The 20,875-nt window shown below is 41.3% G+C and overlaps 1 pseudogene; it reads right to left on the minus strand.

The window, feature by feature from the left end:
• Positions 1 to 1,755: 1,755 nt before the first annotated feature.
• On the minus strand, positions 1,756 to 3,706 carry LOC143671978 (activity-dependent neuroprotector homeobox protein 2 pseudogene; annotated as a pseudogene).
• Positions 3,707 to 20,875: the final 17,169 nt, after the last annotated feature.

Genomic DNA, 20,875 nt, shown 5'->3' on the forward strand with positions numbered 1-20,875 from the left:
GCTTTGCCATACCTTAACACAAGTGGTTATCAGAATACTTTGGAGCACTATAGGACAAAGCTTGCTACCACCACCACCATCTCCCCACACATACACACTCAAAATTTGACTGCTAAAGACTACATGGTTTTGGGAAAGAGAAGTGACCTGCCCGATCTTACAGTGCTAGTAAGTGGAGGTTAAAACTGAGGACTGCCTGACTTCAAGCCCAGTGTATTCTTCACTTCATCATGCTCTTTCTAGAAAGACCTGCTGCTCTTACCCCAGTGTTCCCTTTCACCAAGAGCCTTATCAGTCTCAGTATCTTGGCTAAGGAATTTAGGGTTGAAAGGTTGTTCAGAGCCCATATAGGATAGTAGTTCTCAAACCTGGCTACACAATGGAATCACTTGGAAAGCTTTTTAAAATACCCACCCTGCATCCCACCCGCAGAGACTCCGATACAAATGGTCTATGGTATGGCTTGGCCATCTGGGTATTTCAAAGCTCCCCAGTGGTTCTAATGTGCATCCAGGCTTGAGAACCACTGATCCAGGGTTTCCTAAACATCCCTGACGTTAGAATCAGCTGGGGGGTACTTATTAACCATACTCTTTCTGGCCTCTTCTTCAGAATCTCCAGGGAATGTGCCTTGGAAGCTGTCTATTTCACAAGTACCCCAAGAGAGGCTTAGCACCAGAAGTTTGAGAATCAAAGGGCTTGCAAAATTTCCATCTTCTGTGGGCCTCAGACTAGCCCTGGGAAGTAGACAGTTTAGCAACTGTTTAGCACAGTTTAACAACCCCACTTTACAAATGATGAAACAGAAGCTTTGGAAGCTTAGGAATTTTCCACAGATTCTGATAATCGAATACCAAGTCTTCAACAAAAGATTATAGGACACACAAAGCTGCAGGAAGAGATGGCCATTTGAAGGGACAAAATAAAGCAACAGAGGAAGCATAGACACAGAAGCAACTAATCAAATACATTGTCAACTCTCCTAAATAAGTTCAATGAGATAAAGGAAAACATGGACATAGAACCAAAGGAGGAATTAGAAATTTCAAAACAGAATTAAATAGAACTTTTGGGGATGAAAGACATAATAACAGAGATGAAAATACATAGAGGGGTTCAGAACAGATTCGAAAAGGCAAAAGAAAGAATCAGGAAACAAGAAAACAGGACAATTGAACTCATTTGTCTGAAGAGAGATATAGAAAAGAATGGGGAAAAAAATTGAGCAGAGCCTAAGTGACCTGTGGGACACCATGAAGCATACCAGCATATGCACTATGGGAGTCCAAAAAGGAGAATAGAAAGAGAAAAGGTGTGCCTGTTTGAAAGCATTATGTACCCCAAGAAAGCCATGTTTTAATCCCGATTCAATCTTGTGAAGGCAACCATTTCTTTTAATCCTGATTCAATATTGAAGGTAAATTTTTGATTAAATAATCTCCACAGGGACGTGGCATGCCCAATTGTGGTTGTGAGTCTCTGACTAGATGGAAATGTGACTGCACCCATTCCAGGTGGGTCTTGATTAGTTTACTAAAATCCTTTAAAAGAGGAAACATTTTGGAGGGGGCCAGAAACAACAGAGCTGCCAGAACTAACAGTGCCAAAAGAATGCACAGGGGCCCGGGGAAGCTGTTGAAGAAGGCTGACCAAACATATTCTGAGTGGTATTGACCACTACTGTGGGAAAATGCAGGCCCGCTTGGAACTCACCATCTGTGTAGCTGCCATTTGCTGCAGGAGCTCAATGGGCACCTATTGGGGCAGGTGGGGGACAACAGGCAAAGTGACAGACACTGGTGCAGTGTGTATGTAGGGATCCCACTGATCTGTTTGCTTGTTGGTATCAGCTGTCAGAGAATAGAGCCAGAATTTAGGAAAGTGGTGTTCTGTGAAGCACTGGCTCTAACTGGCTGAGTCATAGGCAGGAGGTTGGTATTAACAGACTGATTCAGTCACAGGGCCCAAGGTTTCACAGACTGGCCCATTGAAAGAACTCTTGACATTACAGGCTGGCTGAGCTGCAGAATGCTGGGATTGACATTCTAGTATACAGGTAGGATATCTGATGGGACTGTCTGGTTTAGAGCAAGAAGCCCTAATGGGCTCACCTGACCTACTGGAAGAACCTCTTAGGCCTTCTGACCTGTGGGAAGGACCTTCAATGGGACTGTCCGGCCAGGAGGGAGAGCTCATTATGGCACTGTGAGTCCAGTGGGGAGGATGCCTGATGGGTCCACTAGACCAATGAGGAGCACACCTGACTGGACCACCTAGCCAGCAGGTAGAGCCCCAGAAAAAGCTGTCAGTCCCAAAGGGATAACCCTAGCAAGACTCATCTGGCCTGCAGGAGGGATACCTGCTGGCCCTGCCTGACTTGCAGAAATCACCCCTGGTGAGACCGCCTGTACAACTCCAGGGGCAGCAGAGTGATTCACAGGGAGGATGCCAGATCCCACAAGCCTGTTAACAGAAAAAACTCCATGCCCGATAGGCTGATGAAGGGGTAAAATCCCCAGACAGATGGTCTGATTGATGGGGAGAATGCCAGTTCAAACAGACTTATTTATATGTCTTATGGTTTGACTCAGGGATAAAACAGTAGGGTTCACTGACTAAGTGGAACACCATGTGAAACGAAGACAGGCTGAGGTGTGGATGGCTGCAGAGTGATACTGTTCTGACCCACTGATAGGGCACGAGGGACGAGGGCCACCTGGGACTGGGCCATGGCAGGGGGAGAGATGGTGAGCCTCCCAGAGGGGCCCAGGGCCACAGTCACTGACTGAACTGTTCTCCGAACTGGTGGCACTATGGCTTGGCTTTGGTTACTCTGTGGCAAGTCAAGATGAAAGCAAGGAGATGCGGCCAAAATGCCTAGAGCACAGCTGTTGGTTGTTATGGCCAAACTTGCAGCTAGTTTTCGAGCAATGTGATTTGCTTTGAAAGTCCAGTTTTCTTAATGTGTTCTGAAATCATAAATCTAAGCTTGTTGTCCAAATTCCTGTGTATATCTGATGTCAAAATATGATACATTAATGCATCCTGGCTGCTGGCATTGACACTGCATGTTTTACAATAATTCTTCTCAGCAGAAAGAGTATCATTAGTTTTCAAATGCCCACACATTTCCTCTGTCTGCAGGCCAAAGTAGGAGTTAATTAAGTAGTGAAAATGGGCTATTGACATATGCTTCTTCATGCCATAGAACAAAGTGTTCGAAAAGTTACATTTTATACATGTACAACTTACAACATCGCTTCTTGATTATTTAGTTTCACCTAAAATACTCACTGTGTAGTTCTGGACCTTCCAAACAGGCTCATGAAACATTCTGAAGTGCTTCCCCACAACTTTGGGTTGAGATGCAAACACACAGTTCGGGCAAGGGACTACTAGCTCTTGGGCAATCTCATCTTTGTGGTAATGATGCAAATGATTTTTGAATGAAGTAAGCACCCTGTTGAGTATTTACAGAGGCTACAACAGCATGGCTGTGTTTGGTATTTCACTTTATTTCCAGAAGGTTCCCAGAAAGATACATCTCCCCATGATATATTATGAAAATACTTCTCTCCTGAATTAAAGCCTTTAAGGACCTTCAGCAATGCCTTACAGCTGTCCAGTCTAATATTCACAGGAATGTCTTTCACTGTTTTATGCACCTTCCAAAGTTGTCAAGATTTTCCACAGGAATTTGAAACATTTTTGAAATTTTCCTTTCTAAATGTAGCTCTCTTTGTCACCTCCAGGCTTACAGACCACTGGCTCAATGTGGTTTTCAGAATAAAGTCCCAACTTGCTGGGCACCCTAAGAGCCTCCACCTCTCTGCTGCCCTGCCACACCGAGTCCCTTTCATAAGACCCTGGCCTCAGCGCAAGCCCATCCCCATGCTACTTTCATGTCAATCCCCACCTATTAGTCAATCCAAACTCTGTTCCTAAAAGACAGCCAGTGATCTTATTTTGTTCCACCATGGATATGTTTTTCCTGTTCTAGGGGTTCATATTCATCAAATCATACTTTATGAAGTCTATTGGGTAAGGCTACTTTCACTCAGCATAACAATGCCGTATATGGCAGTAGTTAATTGTTTAAGTGTTTAGTCATTTCCAGTTGTAAGAATTATCACCAATGGTTTATATTTTCTCCCATAGATGGAAACCCGGACTGTTAATAGTTTGGTGCTATAAAGAATAAATATGCTATGAACATACTTTTAGATATCATTTTTTAAGGATTCTTACAGGGTTTGGAGATAAATACCATTATCTACTAGGAGCCTAAATACCAGACAAGGAAACTTGCCCAGAGTCTGACTATGCATTCCAGCAGAGTCAGGAACGTCTCTGACACCAGTAAGTTGTGCTCTGCTGAGATCCTACTCTTGTCTTCAGCCTAGAAGAAGACAGGATTTTTGGACTTTCTTACCCTTCCTCCACTTGTTCCCCACATGCTTTTTTTAAAAAATTCTTTTTCTTTTTAACTTTTTTTTATTGTATCATATAACACATATACAAAGCAGAGAAAGGAAAAAGCAAGTGTTTTTTCAACAAGTAGTTATAGGACAGGTCTCACTCTTCAGTTAAGTAGTTATAGGAAAGATCCCAGAGTTTGTCATGAGCTACCATACCATCATCTCCGATTTTCCCTTGTAGCTGCTCCAGAATGTAGGAGGTAAGAAGAAATAAATATTTTTTTATCACCACAATCGACTCTTTTTTCTTTTTTATCAAAAATAACATATAGAGAAAAAGCAATAAATTTCAAAGCACAGCACAGCAATTAGTTATAGAACAGATTTCAGAGTCTACGTTTTTACTTCTAGCTGCTCTAAGATACTGGAGACTAAAATAAATATCAATTTAATGATTCAGCAATCATGTTGTTTGTTAAACTCTACCTTCTCTGTATAACTCCACCATCACCCTTGATATTTCTATCCCACTCTTTTGGGGTATTTGGGTTATGTTCATTCTAATTTTTTCATGTTAGAAGGGGCTGTCAATAATATGGTGTAGGGAGATGGATCTATCTGATGTTCTGGAGAGGCTGGCTCCTCTAGGTTTCAGGATTTATCTGGTCCAGTGACCCACCTGGAGGTTGTAGGTTTCTGGAAAGTTACCCTATGTGCTGGTTTGAAAGGATGTATGCCCCCTAGAAAAACCATGTCTTAATCAAAATCCCATTTCATAAAAGTAGAATAATCCCTGTTCAATACTGTATGTTTGAAACTGTGATCAGATCGTCTCCTTGGATGATGTGATTTAGTCAGCAGTGGTTGTTGAACTGGATTAGGTGACGACATGTCTCCACCCATTTGGGTGGGTCTTAATTGGTTTACTGGAGTCCTATAAAAGAGGAAACATTTTGGAGAAAGATTCAGAGGGAGCAGAGCAGAACGACATAGCCACAAGAAAGAGTTCGCCAGCCAGTGACCTCTGGACATGAAGAAGGAAAACGCCTCCCAGGGAGCGTCATGAAGCAGGAAGCCAGGAGAAGAAGCTAGCAGATGACGCTGTGTTCACCATATGCCCTTCCAGATGAGAGAGAAACCCTGACTGTGTTCACTATATGCCTTCTCACTTGAAAGAGAAGCCCTGAACTTCATCGGCCTTCTTGAATCAAGGTATCTTTCCTTGGATGCCTTTGATTGGACATGTCTATAGACTTGTTTTAATTGGGACATTTTCTCGGCCTTAGAATAGTAAACTAGCAACTTATTAAATTCCCCCTTTTAAAAGCCATTCCATTTCTGGTATATTGCATTCCAGCAGCTAGCAAACTAGAACAGATTTAGGTACCAGGACTGGGGTGCTGCTGCTGCAGTTTGCAAATACCAAACATGTTGGAACAGCTTTTTAAATGGATAAGGGTAAGATTTTGGAGGAGTTGTGAGGAGCTTGACAAAAAAGGCTTAAAATGCTTTGAAGAGACTGTCGGTAGAAATGTGGACTCTAAAGCTACCTGTGATGAAGCTCTGGACAGAAACGAGGCATGTATTATTTCAGACTGGAAGGAAGATGAGCCTTGTTTTAAAATGACAGACAATCTGGCAAAATTGACTAGTGGCTTTGGCTGGAAGGCAGATTTTAAAAGCCATGAACTTGGATATTTAGCAGAAGACATCTCCAAATTAAATGCGGAAAGTGCAGCCTGGTTTCTGCTCACAGCTTATAGTGAAATGTGACAGGAGAGAGATAAGCTGAAAACTGAACTCTTAGAGTACAAATAAACCAGAAATTTTGTCCTGGAAAATTCTGGGCCTCCAGAAACCGAGACCCCAGAGAATAGTGCTCCATGTGAGGATTTGACTAGATGTGGAACCAGTCAGCCTTCTCAGAGAAAACCAGGATTGGACATAGAGTTATCCAGGAAGGATTTGTGAGAACTCCTTATGTCTGATGGGCGTGATCTGAAGCTACTGCATAGAAAGCCAACGAGAGTGCTGTGGGACCTATAAACAGAGCCGCTGCCAGTCTGGACTGGGGACTTCAGAGAAGGGACACATTGGAGGAAAAATAACTTCAGAGACAAAACCATGGAGGCTGAGGTCTGAAGTCAAGAAGCCTCGGACCAGGAGAGCAAACCCACCCAAGCCCGTGGAGAGCGTGAATTTGCCCAAAGGCAGAAGGTGGACCTTTCACCTCGCTGCAGTGGAAGAGTCTTGTTGCTTCAGGCCTTGGAAAGAGTGAAGCACATTCCTTGGGGGTTGGGGACAGCCTGGTTGCCACCACATGAAGGGGTTGAGTGTGTGCTCCAGAGATGGCAGAGAGCCCGGGTGCAGTTCCACTGCTTGGAGAGGGTGGAGCCTAGGAAAAGGTGGTCTCCCCAATGTTCCCCAAGGTTGCATTCGAAGAGAGGCAAACCTCTGCGTAAGCCCTTGGAAAGGGTGGGACTGCTGCTTTTAGAATCTCCGAGGATAAATGATTCTCAGACTTTGAAATCTAATGGACTTTGCCCTGCAGGTTTTCACAACTGTGTGGGTCCAGTGACCCCTGTGTTCCTTCCTCCCTATGGAAATGTGTATATGTATCCTATGAATGTTCCTCCTTTGTATGTTGGCAGCAAATAACTTGTTATGAGTTTTCAAAGGTCCAGAGTAAATGCAGAAAATTTTGCCTTAGGACAGTCCATGCCTGTAATTGACTTGGTGATATTTTATACGGTCTCTAATTTTATACTTCATTTGTATTGCTACTGAAAGGTTTAAGGTTTCTGATATTGTGAAATTAATGTATTTTGTATATGGGAAAAACATGTCTTTTTTAGGGGCCAGAAAGTGGAGTGTGCTGGTTTGAAAGGATGTATGCCCCCTAGAAAAGCCATGTTTTAATCAAAGTTCCATTTCATAAAAGTAGAATAATCCCTGTTCAATACTGTATGTTTGAAACTGTGATTGCATCGTCTCCCTGGATGATGTGATTTAGTCAGCAGTGGTTGTTGAACTGGATTAGGTGATGACATGTCTCCACCCATTTGGGTGGGTCTTTATTGGTTTACTGGAGTCCTATAAAAGAGGAAACATTTTGGAGAAAGATTCAGAGGGCGCAGAGAAGAACGACATAGCCACGAGAAGCAGAGTTTGCCAGCCAGTGACCTCTGGAGATGAGGAAGGAAAATGCCTCCCGGGGAGCTTCATGAAACAGAAAGCCAGGAGAAGAAGCTAGCAAACGACGCCGTGTTCACCATGTGCCCTTCCAGAAGTGGGAGGAACACTGACTGTGTTCAACATGTGCCTTTCCAGATGACAAAGAAACTCTGACTGTGTTCACCATGTGCCTTCTCACTTGAGAAAGAAGCCCTGAACTTCATCAGCCTTCATGAATCAAGGTATCTTTCCCTGGATGCCTTTGATTGGACATGTCTATAGACTTGTTTTAATTGGGACATTTTCTCAGCCTTAGAATAGTAAACTAGCAACTTATTAAATTCCCCTTTTTAAAAGCCATTCCGTTTCTGGTATATTGCATTCCAGCAGCAAGCAAGCTAGAACACCCTAGTGCATGGAACCTTTGTAGAATCTTATATATTGCCTTAGGTGTTCTTTAGGATTGGATGGAATGGTTTTGCTTGGAGTTTGGCAAGTTATGATAGGTCGTGATGCCTAACTGAAGCTTGCATAAGAGCAACCTCTTATGCCTCTCGACTCTATTTGAACTCTCTCATCCACTGATACCCCATGAGTTACACTTCTTTTCCCACTTTTGGTCAGGATGGAGTTGTTTATCCCATGATGCCAGGGCTGGACTCATCCCTGGGAGTCATCTTCCACACCACCAGGGAGACTTTCACACTTGGACGTCATGTCATGATCCTTTATATAGAAAATCCCAAAGCATTCACAAGAAAACTACTTGAACTAATAAATGAATTCAGCAAAGTTGGAGGGTGCAAATTAACATGCAAAATTCAGTTGTGTTTCTGTACACCAGCAAAGAAACACTCTGAAATGGAAATCTAAAATTCAATTTAATTCACAATAACTCTTAAAAGAATACTATACCCAGGGATAAATTTAGCCAAGGAGGTGAAATCTATAAAACAGTGCCGACTCCCTCTCTAAGCCAAGTTGGCAGGTGAACTCACTGCCCACCTCCCTACGTGGGCCATGATTCCCAGGCATGTAAATCTCCCTAACAACATTGGACCTGACTTCTGGGGATGAGCCAGGATCTAGCATCATGGGAATGTGAAAGTCTTCTTGGCCAAAAGAGGGAGAAAGAAGTGAGACAAAATAAAGTCTCAGTGCCTGAAAGATTTCAGAGTCGAGAGGTTATCCTGGAGGTTATTCTTATTGGAGAGGCTAGAGGGAAGCACCTGAAACTGCTGAACTGTGTTCCAGTAGCCTTTATTCTTGAAGACAGTCATATAAGTACATTGCTTTTACAATGTGACTGTGTAATCGTGTAAATCTTGCATCTGATGCTCCTTTTATGCATAATATGGACAGATGAGGGAAAAATAGGCAAAAATAAATAAATAATAGGGGAGAGAAACGGTAAAAATTGGGTAGATTGAAATACTGGGCGTCAATGAGAGGGAGGAGTAACAGGTATGGAATGTATGAGTTCTTTTTTTTCTTTTTATTTCTTTTTTCTGGAGTGATGCAAATGTTCTAAATATGATCATGGTGAAGAATACACAGCTATGTGATGATATTGTGAGCCATTGCTTGTATGATGTGATTGGATTGTACATGTGATTTCTCAATAAAAATATTTTTTAAATGCCAAAAGAAATAAAGTAGACCTAAATAAATGGCAAGACATCCCATGATCATAGGTAGGAAGACATTTTTATTAAAATGTTAATACTACCAAAGTGATCTACAGATTCAATGAAATACCAGTCAAAATCTCAACAGTGTTTTCTGCAGAAATGGAAAAGCTGATCCTCAAATTCACATGGAATCACAAGGGGCTCCAAATAGCCAAGCCAATATTTATAAGGTAGAACAAAGTTGGAAATCTCACATTTACCAACTTGAAAGCTTACTACAAAGCCACAGTAATCAAAACACTCGGTGGTACTGCCATAAAGATAAGACATAAAGACCAATGGAATGGAATTAAGAGTTCAGAAATAAACTCCTATATCTATAACCAACTGATTTTTGACAAGGGTGCGAAATACATTAATTGGGGGGAAAGAACAGTCTCATCGACACATGGTGCTGGGAAACTGGATTTACACTTGCAAAAGAATGAAGCTGGATCTCTACCTTATATCAAATACAAATGAACTTTACATGGATTAAGGATTGAAACCATAAAATTCCTAGAAGAAAATGTAGGGGGGAACCTTCATCATATTGGGTTTGGTAGTGATTTTTTAGATATGATATACAAAGCATAAGCAAGAAAAAAAAATAGATAAAATGGGCTTAATCAAAATTAAAAACTTTTGTATGTCATGGGATGTTATCAAGAAAATGAAAAGACAAGATACAAAATGGGGGAAAATAACAGTTAACTATTTATTTAATTAAGGTTTAAGATCCAGAACATATAAAGATGTGCTACAACTCAACAACAAACAGACAAACAGCTGAAATAGAAAATGGGCAAAGGATTTGAATAAACATTTCTCCAAAGAAGATGAATGAATGGACAATAAATATTTGAAAAGATGCTCCATATCATTGGTCATAAGAGAAATGCAAATCAAAACCACAATGAAATACCACTTCATACCCACTAGGAATGGCTATTATTACTTTAAAAACCAGAAAATAACAAATATTGATGAGGAAATGGAGAAATAGAAACCCTTATACATTGCTGGTGGCATTATAAAATAGTCCAGCCACTGTGGAAATCAGTTTGACTATACCTCAATGAGTTGAAAATAGAATTATCGTATGTCCCATTAACTCCACTTCTTGGTATATACTCAAAAGAATTGAAAGCAGAGACTTGAACAGATATTTGTACATCAATATTTATAGGAGCACTATTTACCACAGCCAAAAGATGGAAGCGATCCAGGTGTCCATCAACAGATGAATGGTTAAACAAAATGTGGTGCAAACATACAATGGAATGTTATTCTGCCATAACAAGGGATGAAGTCCTGAGATAGGCAACAACATGGATGAACCTTGAAGATATCATGTTGAGTGAAATAAGCCAATCACAAAAAGACAAATGTTTTTTCTCACTTATATGAAATAATTATAGGAAGCAAATTACAAAGAGATGGATAATAGATTTTAGGTTACCAGGAATCAGGGTGGGGAGGAGAAGGAGTTATTGCTTAAAGGGTGAAAAGTTTCTGTTTGAGGTGATGAAAACGTTAAGGCAATGGATATTGGCAATGGAAGCATAATATTGTGATTTAATTAATGTTATTGAATTGTACACTTGAAAGCAGTTAAAATGGGAAAATTTGAGTTGTTTGTGTTACCATAACAAAATCAAACCCCACCAGCCTGGTTCCCAAAACTTCACTCTTTTAGAGGAGAGTGACTTCCTCCTGTGCCTCCTGGAGGAATGGCTGGACACCCGTAAGCTGGCTAACACTCAGTATGGCTTGAGAAGGTTGGGAGGGGTAAGGGATTGAAGTGATTCCCTGTTTTTTCAGTGTCTTTCCTTTGACTTTTGCCACCTAACCCCTTAGGGTCCCAGGACATTTTCTAACACTGTCCCTGGAATTAGTCCAACTCCAATGTCCCCTTCCATTCTCTGATTTCAGAGAGGGTCAGAGTGCGTAATCTTCTGGTGAGCCCCTCCTCATCCAACCCCTGCCACTAGTTCAAGCTCAAATAAATATTTTTCTTCTGGGTTTTGGGTGATGAAGGATAGAATAGTGGAGACAGAAAAGCCAAAGTAATATTGGAAATCTTTGAACCTGTTGAACAGAGAACATTACCAGAAGTTCTGCTGAATGTCCTACAATAGCCCTACTATGGTAGTATCCAGAAACTGAGGGAGGACTGGCGTAAAGGAGCTGGACTGTAGCAGGAAAGATTAATATAAGATGCTGGAAAGGACTTCCCAATGATAAAAGTGGTAATTGCCTGTTTATTCCTGCCTTCCCCACTAGACTATGAGCTCTTTGAGGGGAAAATTGCCAGCTTCATCTGTATATCCCCAGCACCCATATAGGTGGCACAGAAAGGGCACTCAAAAAATATGGGGTGAGGGCAGAGGGAAGGAGAGAGAGACTGGAAGAAGAATTTTAAGAACAAGGTAGAGCTGGCCAGGATGTCTTTAACCTAACACTCCCACTGGGTGTTTCCATATCACATTAAGCCGCTTAATGAAAGACACAGCAGGGCTTGGGCCTGGGAAATTTTGGCAAGTTGCTGCTCCTCTCAGAAGTTGAGCAGCTGGTTTCCTCAACAGGGCTTCACTCACCCCCTTCCAAATAGAGACTAAAGTCTTCCTTGGTTACCTGAAAGGGAATTAGGAAGAAACAAATAATGTCCAAAGCCCATCCCTCACCTAACAACTAGGGCTGCATTGAGGGTGGGAACTCAAGTACATCAGAGAACGACAGAGATGTCAGAGATTTTCTCTGAGACTAAGCACTAGCCCCATGGGAAACTTTCTGACCTGGCTAGGGAACTGCCCTACCCCTCACTACCTGTCTATGGGTGTGCCGGTTTGAAAGTATTATGTACTCTAGAAAAGCCATGTTTTAATCCTGATTCAGTCTTGTGGGGGCAGCCATTTCTTTTCAATAATGTAGGTTGACATCTTTTGTTTAGATTATCTCCATGGAGATGTGACACATCCAATTGTGGGTGTGACCTTTGATTAGATGGAGATGTGACCCCACCCATTCCAGGTGGGTTTTGATTAGTTTACTGGAATCCTTTAAAAGAGGAAACATTTTGGAGAGACTTAGAAACAACAGAAATGATAGAACGGACAGAGAGAGAGAGCTAACAGAAGCCTCAGAACCAACAAAAATTCAGAGCAGAGCTGACACAGAGGTGGACATGTGGAGAATAGACATGGACGTTTGGAGACTGGCAGACATTTCCATGAGATATTAAGCAAGCCAGAACCTGGAGAGAGCCAAGGGAAGCCAAGAAATGAAAGGCAGCCCTGGAGAAGTAAAGTGAGGAACCCCCACAGGAACAGAAGCTGAGAGCAATGGAGTCCAGGAGCAAGGGACCACCAGAGGCCAACCATGTGACTACCCATCTGACAGAGGTGTTCCTGACCCATCAGCTTTCCTTGAATTAAGGCAACCTCTTGTTGCTGCCTTAATTTGGTTGCCTTCACTTCCTTAGAACTATAATCTTGTAACTTATTAAATTCCTCTTTTTAAAAGCCGTTCCAAACTGCAACACAGAGAGCACAGAATGAGAAGGAGGTCCTTTATTCCTGCAATAGATTATTGTAACACCTGGAAGCATCCTAGAGTATATTAACCAGATAATCAAAAAGTATTGGGAAAGTCTCCTGAGGGATGGGAGAAAGGCTATGGAACTATTTAACCTTACCATCAGGGAATCCCCTGATACTGTGTCAAACTTTAGGAACACCCAAATCAATAGGCCATTCCCTCAATCATGAGACTTACTCTAGTGAAGCTTATGTAAGTAGCATAGAAGCTTGGACTACCTATAGGCATGCCTAAGAGTTATTTATGGAGGAAGTTGTTGTTGAGATGTGGCCTCAGTCTCTCTAAACCCAACTCTGAAAGTGAAACCATTCCCTTTCCCCCATGTGGGACGTGACATCCAGGGGTGAAAGTCTCCCTGGTGACATGGGAGAGGACTCCCAGAGATGAAGCCAGACTGGCACCGTGGGATCAACAGTTCCATCCTGACCAAATGGGTGGAAAAAGCATAATTAATAAAGTATCAGTGACAGAGATAGTTCAAGTGGAGTCGAGAGGTTACTCTGGAGGTTGCTTTTATACAAGCTTCAGGTAGACCCTGCTACCTACCATAGCCTGCCAACCCCCAATCAAAACCATTCCAGCCAGTCCTAAAGAACACCTAGGGCAATTAATAAGGTTTCACAAGGGTTCCAGGCACTAGAGTAACTTGCCAGAAACCTACAACGTCCTGTTGGGTTCCTGGTCCAGATAAGTCCTGATACCTAGCCCAGCCTCTCCAGAAATCACATAGTTCCATCTCATTACCCCATATCAGTGAGAAACCCTTCCAATGTCAAAAATTTAGAATTGCCATAGCCCAAAAAACCCCAATGAGAGGTATGGAAAGATCAAAGGTGATGGTGGAGTTATACAGAGAAGATAGGATTTAACTAATGAATATGAATGCTCAATCATTATACTGATATTTCCTTTAGTCTCCAGTATTTTAGAGCAGCTAGAAGTAAAAACCTAAAATTGTGAAATTGTATCCCATGCCAAAGTCTGAAATATATTCTACAACTAATTGTAGTGCTGTGCTTGGAAATTTATAGCTTTTTCGCATATATGTTATTGTTCATAAAAAAAAGAAGGAAAAAAGTAGATTGTGATATAAAAAAGCATTTAAGCCCTCTAGCCCCCTATATTCTGGAGTAGCTAGAAGGACAAATATGAGAGGATCATGTGGTAGCCCATGACAAACTCTGGGATCTATCCTGTAACCACTTGTTGAAGAGTGCTTTGAAAATTATTGCTTTTTTATTTCTTTGATTTGTATTTATGTTATACTATATAATTTTAAAAGTTTTTTTTTTAAAGCCATTCCAGTACTGGTATATTGCATTCCAACAGCTTGCAAACTAACACAATGGGGAAACTGTGAGGTCATCTCTGAAAAACAGCTTGGAAGTCTTAAATCCCAGCTTTCAGAGCTTGAAGGAGCATGGAATTCATCTAACTGCGTTCCATGCCCCCTGCCACCACCATCTGAAGGCTCAAATCCTTTTGTTGCATCCCAGGCAAGTGTTCTCATAGTATTTGCTTGCACACTTCCACCACAGGTTGCTCACTACTCCCATAGGAGGAAACGCCTGAACTCTCTGCTATATCATTTGGATCACCCTCTCCACTAGACTGTGCTGCCAAAACTCAGATGTCACTGCAGGGGAATGATATATTTCCAGGGGATTGGTCTGTCCCTACTCGAATCAGGGAACATAGAGGTGTGGAGGGCTAAAATAATTTGTCAGGTCTTCAAAAGTTTTAAGTACCCCATTTAACACCTTAGTATGTAGTTTCAGCCAGTGCCTGACCAGGGCAGCCTGTACAACTTGATAGACATGATGCTTGCAGGGACAGATGAGAGCTTCTTAAGGGTAGAAACTATACCTCTGTTGTTTATCATTCTTGTCATATGGTTGTTGCCCCAAAAAGGACAGGAATTGAGCAGTATCCAACTTTGTGACTAGCAAAGTGCCTGACATGAGGGGGTACTCACTATTTACTTATTGAATGAATGGATAAGTTCTCTAAGCGGACCTCAGTAATTGGTTATGTGACTTTGGGCAAGTTACTTCACATTCTGAGCTTCATTTTCCTCATCCTTCAAATGAGGATCAAAATCCTTGTCTATTGGTATACTTTGGAAAGGGCATGAGAAATCATTGGTATTATCTGTCCTTGCTTGCACCTTCTATTTCTACCTTCTGGAGGCATGTTGGCTTCTTGATGGGCCTCCAGTCTCTGGCTCCACCAACTTTTCTTGCACCCGTCTCTTCCACCAGAAGCTCACAGGAGTCCCTAGCCCTGAACAAAAGAATATCCAGGCTAAGCCACTTACCTTAAGGACCCTCTTGCCCCCACAGACCTTGTCTTTAGCTGCCCCCACCTTTCTCCCACCTCCTTCTCTGGTAGGATTTTGGCTACTGCTGTTGACCACCAGGCCATGGGTGGTACTCTTAAAGCTGTCCTTGTGGGTCCTGGTAGAATACCTCTTCTTGGTAGCTGCCAAAGAGGGTATGTTGGGGATTTAGTCATGTATCCCACAAAAGACGTGTTCAAGTCTTAATCTGTGTTACTGTGGATGTGAATAGAACTTCTGAAGATAGTATTATTAGTTAAAGTGTGGACTCATTTGTGAATGGAATCTTTGACGATTCTATTTAGATGAGGTCAAATTGAATCAGGGTGGGTCTTAATCCATATGACTAGAGTCCTTATAAGCAAAGGAAATTTGGATGCAATCAGTCAAAGCCAGCAGTCACAAGTAGCCAGAACTAGGGGAAGAGAGAGAGAACGAGAGAGAGAGAGAGAGAGAGAGAGAGAGAGAGAGAGAGAGAGAGAGAGAGAGAGAGAGAGAGAGATTGCCATGTGATAACGAAGAGATACAAGCCAAAGAACCCCAGGAACTGCAGCAAGCCAGCACCTGAATGCTACAGACCCCAGGAGAAAGCATGGTCTGTTGAGACCTTGATTCTGGACTTTTAGCTTACAAACCCATGAATAAATCAATTCTTGCTGCGTAAGCCAACCCATTGTGTGGTATTTGTCATAACAACCTTGGCAAACTAAGACAGAATGGTTTAGCCAGGAACTGGGATTTGTCACCAAGAAGGCCAAGGCTATAAGCAGGCAAGACTTAGTGTAAGTGCAGCTTGAGAACTGGTAGGGATAACTTAGACAGAAGCAAAAATAAAAGTAATCCCAGATATTGCTGAAATAAGCTTCCGAAGGAGAAAAGAAGCGAAGAGACACCTTGGAGAGCATTTAACACAAGAGGAACTTTTAAGAGGGTATCTCAGCTGTTTCCCTGTCCCTGAGCTGGGTTACCCTGAACTCAGCACAGACTAAGGAGAATCTTTGTGCTCTTAAAACTTTTCAGCTTAAGAAAAATGGAAAACAACCTGAATATCCAGTAATAGAAAACTGTTCAAATAAATTACATCTCATTCATAGGATGGAACTATTAAGCTAACTAAAACTCACTTTTTTGGAGCCTCATGGAGAATTTATCACAAAATGTTAGGTTAACAGAACTAGGGTATAAAACTGTGTATACAATTTTAAAACAGTCTCTACAGTTTTATCTCAATTTTTAACTTATATATACATCACCAAAATATTAAACAGTGATTACCCTAGGTTATTTTCTTCTCTATAGTTACCAAATTTTGTACATAAAATACATGCTATAATGAAGTACTGACACATGCTTCCATATGTATAAACTTTGAAAACATTATGCTAAGTGAAAGAAGCTAGACACAAAAGGACAAATAACACATGGTTCCATTTATATGAATTCACAGAATGGGCAACTACATAGAGACAAAAAGTAGGTTAGTGATTGCCTAAGATCAGGAAAGGAAAGATTGAGCAGTAATGGCTATAGGATATAGGGTTTCTTTTTGGGGTGCTGAGATGAATTCTAAGATTGATTATGGTAATAGTTACACAACTCTCAATATACTAAAACATACTGAATTTTACACTTGAAATGGGCGAATTGTATGGTATAAGAATTTTATCTCAATAAAGCCGTTACATGAATATCACAACAAAATCCAAGTTTAGAGGAGAAAGATAGGAAAGAGAAGGAGAAGGAGGGAGAGAAGGGAGAAGAGAGGAAGAAAAGGGAAGAGGAAAACGTACAGAGTGCCCCAGAGATAAGACTTTTTCTCCTCGGTGGTCCCAGTACCCCAGCAGGAACAGTCCAGAGACCTGGAGGCTTTCCAGGCTCCCTCCCTTCTGGTACCTAAGTGGTAAGCAGAGAAGTCTACTGTGTAAACTCACACAGCTACACAGCTGGGCAGCCACCACCAGCATAAATTTTGTCTGAAGCAGAGTTCAGACCAAGCTCACCCACCCATTCCTGGGTCACCCTGATAGAAGAAATACAGAGCCCTAGTTCTGCCCTTTTCTTGCTACATTACCTTGGGCAATGATAATACTGAACATCTTTTGAGCACTGTTTTAGTTTGCTAATGCTGCTGGAATGCAATATACCAGAAATGTAATGGCTTTTAGAAAGGCAATATATTAAGTTACCAATTTACAGTTCTAAGGCCATAAAAGTAAGGCATTCAGAGAAAGATACTTGACTCAAGAAAGGCTGATGTCTGTCACCCGGGAAAGCACACGGCTGGCATCTGGATCCTCTCTCGGTTTCTAGTTTCAAATCACTCTCTCAGCCCCTTGGATGCTTCTGGCTTCTGGCTTGCTTAGCATTTTATGGGAAAGCATATGGGGACATCTGCTGGTCTCTGACTAGGCACCTGCTCTCTTTGTTGGCACTCCAAGCATCTGGAAACTCTTTTCCTCTCTGTGAGCTCTCTTAAAGACTCCAGTAAACTAAGACCCACCTTGAATGAACAGAGTCACATCTCTATCTAATCAAAAGAAACAACCTGCAATTGGATGTGTCACATCTCCATGGAAACAATCCAATCAAAAGGTTCCACCCTAAACAAAAGGTCTGTCCTCACAAGATTGGATTAGGAAGAGAACATGACTTTTCTGGGGTTACATAACAGTTTCAAACTAGCATAAGTATTATCACTTTTTTAAAAATATTTTTATTATAAACAACATGCAAACATACAAACATTCTTGACATACTTGACATGGTTACAATCAACGGCTCACAATATCATCACATAGTTGTATATTCATCACCGTAATCACTGTTTTGAACATTTGCATCTCTCCAGCAAAAGAAGTAAAAAAGAAAAGAGAAAAAACTCATTAGTGCCATATCCCTAACCCCTCCCTCTCATTGACCACTAGCATTTCCATCTACTCAATTTATTTCAACCTTTGTTCACCCATTATTTGTTTCTTTCTTAGCTATATTTTTTATTCATCTGTCCATACCATAGATAAAAAGAGCATCAGACACAAGGTTTTCACAATCACACAGTCACATTGTATATCATTATACAATCATCTTCAAGAAACATGGCTACTGGAACACAGCTCAATAGTTTCAGGTACTTCCCTATAGCCTCTCTAATACACTTTAAACTAAAAAGGGAATATCTATATAATGCATAAGAATAATGTACTGGTTTGAAAGGATGTATGTACCCTAGAAAAGCCATGTTTTAATCAAAATCCCATTTAATAAAGGTAAAATAATCCTTATTCAATAGTGTATATTTGAAACTGTAATCACACCTCCCTGGAGGTGTGATTTAATCAAGAGTGGGTGTTAAACTGGATTACGTGATGAGATGTCTCCACCCGTTTGGGTGGGTCTTTGATAAGTTTCTGGAGTCCTATAAAAGAGGAAACATTTTAGAGAATGAGAGCGATTCAGAGAGAGCAGAGATGAATGACATAGCCACGAGAAGCAGAGAGCCCACATGCAAGTGACCTTTGGAGATGAAGAAGGAAAACACTTCCCCGGGAGCTTCATGAAACAGGAAGCCAGGAGAAGAAGTTAGCAGATGATGCCATGTTCACCATGTGCCCTTCCAGATGAGAGAGAAACCCTGACCGTGTTCACCATGTGCCTTTCCAGATGAGAGAGAAACTCTGACTGTGTTCGCTATGTGCCTTCTCACTTGAGAGAGAAACCCTGAACTTCATCGGCCTTCTTGAACCAAGGTATCTTTCCCTGGATCCCTTTGATTGGACATTTCTATAGACTTGTTGTAATTGGGACATTTTCTCGACTTTAGAACTGTAAACTAGCAACTTATTAAATTCCCCTCTTTAAAAAGCCATCCTGTTTCTGGTATATTGCATTCCGGCAGCTAGCAAACTAGAACAAATAACCTCCAGGATAACCTCTCAACTCTGAAATCTCTCAACCACTGACACTGTCTCATTTCTCTTTATTTATTTTGTCTCATTTCTCTCTTCCCCCTTTTGGTCGAGAAGTTTTTCTCAATCCCTTAAGAAAACCAGCTCATCCTAGGATTTCTGACTCATGTTGCCAAGGAGGTTTACACCCCTGGGAGTCATAGCATAAGCATTATTAATGAGCCAGGCACTCTTCCAAGCTTTTTCTTTTTCTTTTTTAGGTATTACTTCCTTGAGTCTTCATATCAACATTTTAAGATAGGTGCTATTTAAATCTATGTCTTACAGATAGAGAAACTGAGGCAAAACCCAGTAACTTGCCTAAATTTAAACAGTGTCAGATTAAAAATTTGAATGTAGGCAGCCTGGCTCCAAAAGCCCACACCATTGACTGCCATAAGTCTTTCCTCCTACTAAGGCTGTTTCCCCATTTTCAAAATAGGATAAAAAGGTGGTGGACATGCTGTGAACAATTTATCTCATTTAATTCTCCTAACTCAATGACAGACATCTAATCTTTGCCCTGTTTTGCCAATGAAGAAGGAACCTGGAATTCTAAGAGAGGAAAGTGGATCTCTCCAAGCTACAAGACAAATAATCAGCAAACTGATTAAAGATCTAGGACAGAAAGAAGTAAAAAGTATGAGTCCATGCTCTACAATGGAATTTGGAAGGGAGCTAGAAAGCCTATGGGGTAAACAGAGGAGCCTAATCCTTACTATGTCATTAATTTCACTGAGTGACTTCAACGACAAATCAGTTGAAAAACAAAAAAATCTCAGAGATGGAATGTGCTCTAGTCCAAAAAGAGCAAATGGGCTACCCTTGTGCTACTGTTCTCCTCTGTGGAAGACTCCACTAAGCCCACCAAGGGACTCTTTTCCTGACCCCAGAAGTGCCTCAGAATCTATCTCCAGGCTGTGCTCCAATAAGCTACTATCACTTGTTTGATGGTTTCATCCTTGATCTGATCTAACCCCTTCATTTTATAGTTAAGGAAACTGAGGTGCAGAAAGGGGAAATAATAAGTTTTGGCAAGTCCACAGAATTAGTAAGTAGCCACACTAGGACTTATATCTAGGATTCTTGAATCCCTGTTCAGTGTGCTTTCCACTTACCATCTCCCTCTCATGGTACTTCTCTGAATATCAATTTCTTCATCTGTCAAATTGGCATATGAAGAATTATTTGATAGGGCTTTTTAGTGAGGGGGAGTAAATATGATAATTTATGTGAATGCACTCTCCAAACTGTTAAATGTAGTGCTATATGGGAGTTAGTTGTTTTTTCAGAAATTGGGTAATTTACCAGTATGTATATATTTCAGGTGCTCAGACTGTGTGAGGTATTCTGGAAGATAAGAGAGAAGTACACAGAAGAACGAGTTATACTGGGAGAGAAGCAAGTGAGCAGAGGTGGCCAGTGGGAACAGATTTCAAATATGCAAATAAGCACCAGCCCACATGTCCAGGACCTGAAACAAATCAGGCAGTGGGTGGGAACTTGTTTTCCTGCACTTGGTTTCTTATTTCCTTTCTCTCATCTTGACAAAGTTCAATCTGGTCTTTGAGCCTTAGTTTCCCCATTTTTAACAGTGAGATCACCAGGTCTACCTTTTAAATAGGTTTTATAAGGAGCAAATCATAAAAACAGATGAGAAAACATTTTTAAAACTGTAAAACAGCAGTCAATAAGATGTATGATGAGAAACAGTAATAATGTTGTCTGGAG

Source organism: Tamandua tetradactyla, chromosome X, assembly GCF_023851605.1.
Source record: "Tamandua tetradactyla isolate mTamTet1 chromosome X, mTamTet1.pri, whole genome shotgun sequence".
Taxonomy (NCBI): Eukaryota; Metazoa; Chordata; class Mammalia; order Pilosa; family Myrmecophagidae; genus Tamandua; species Tamandua tetradactyla.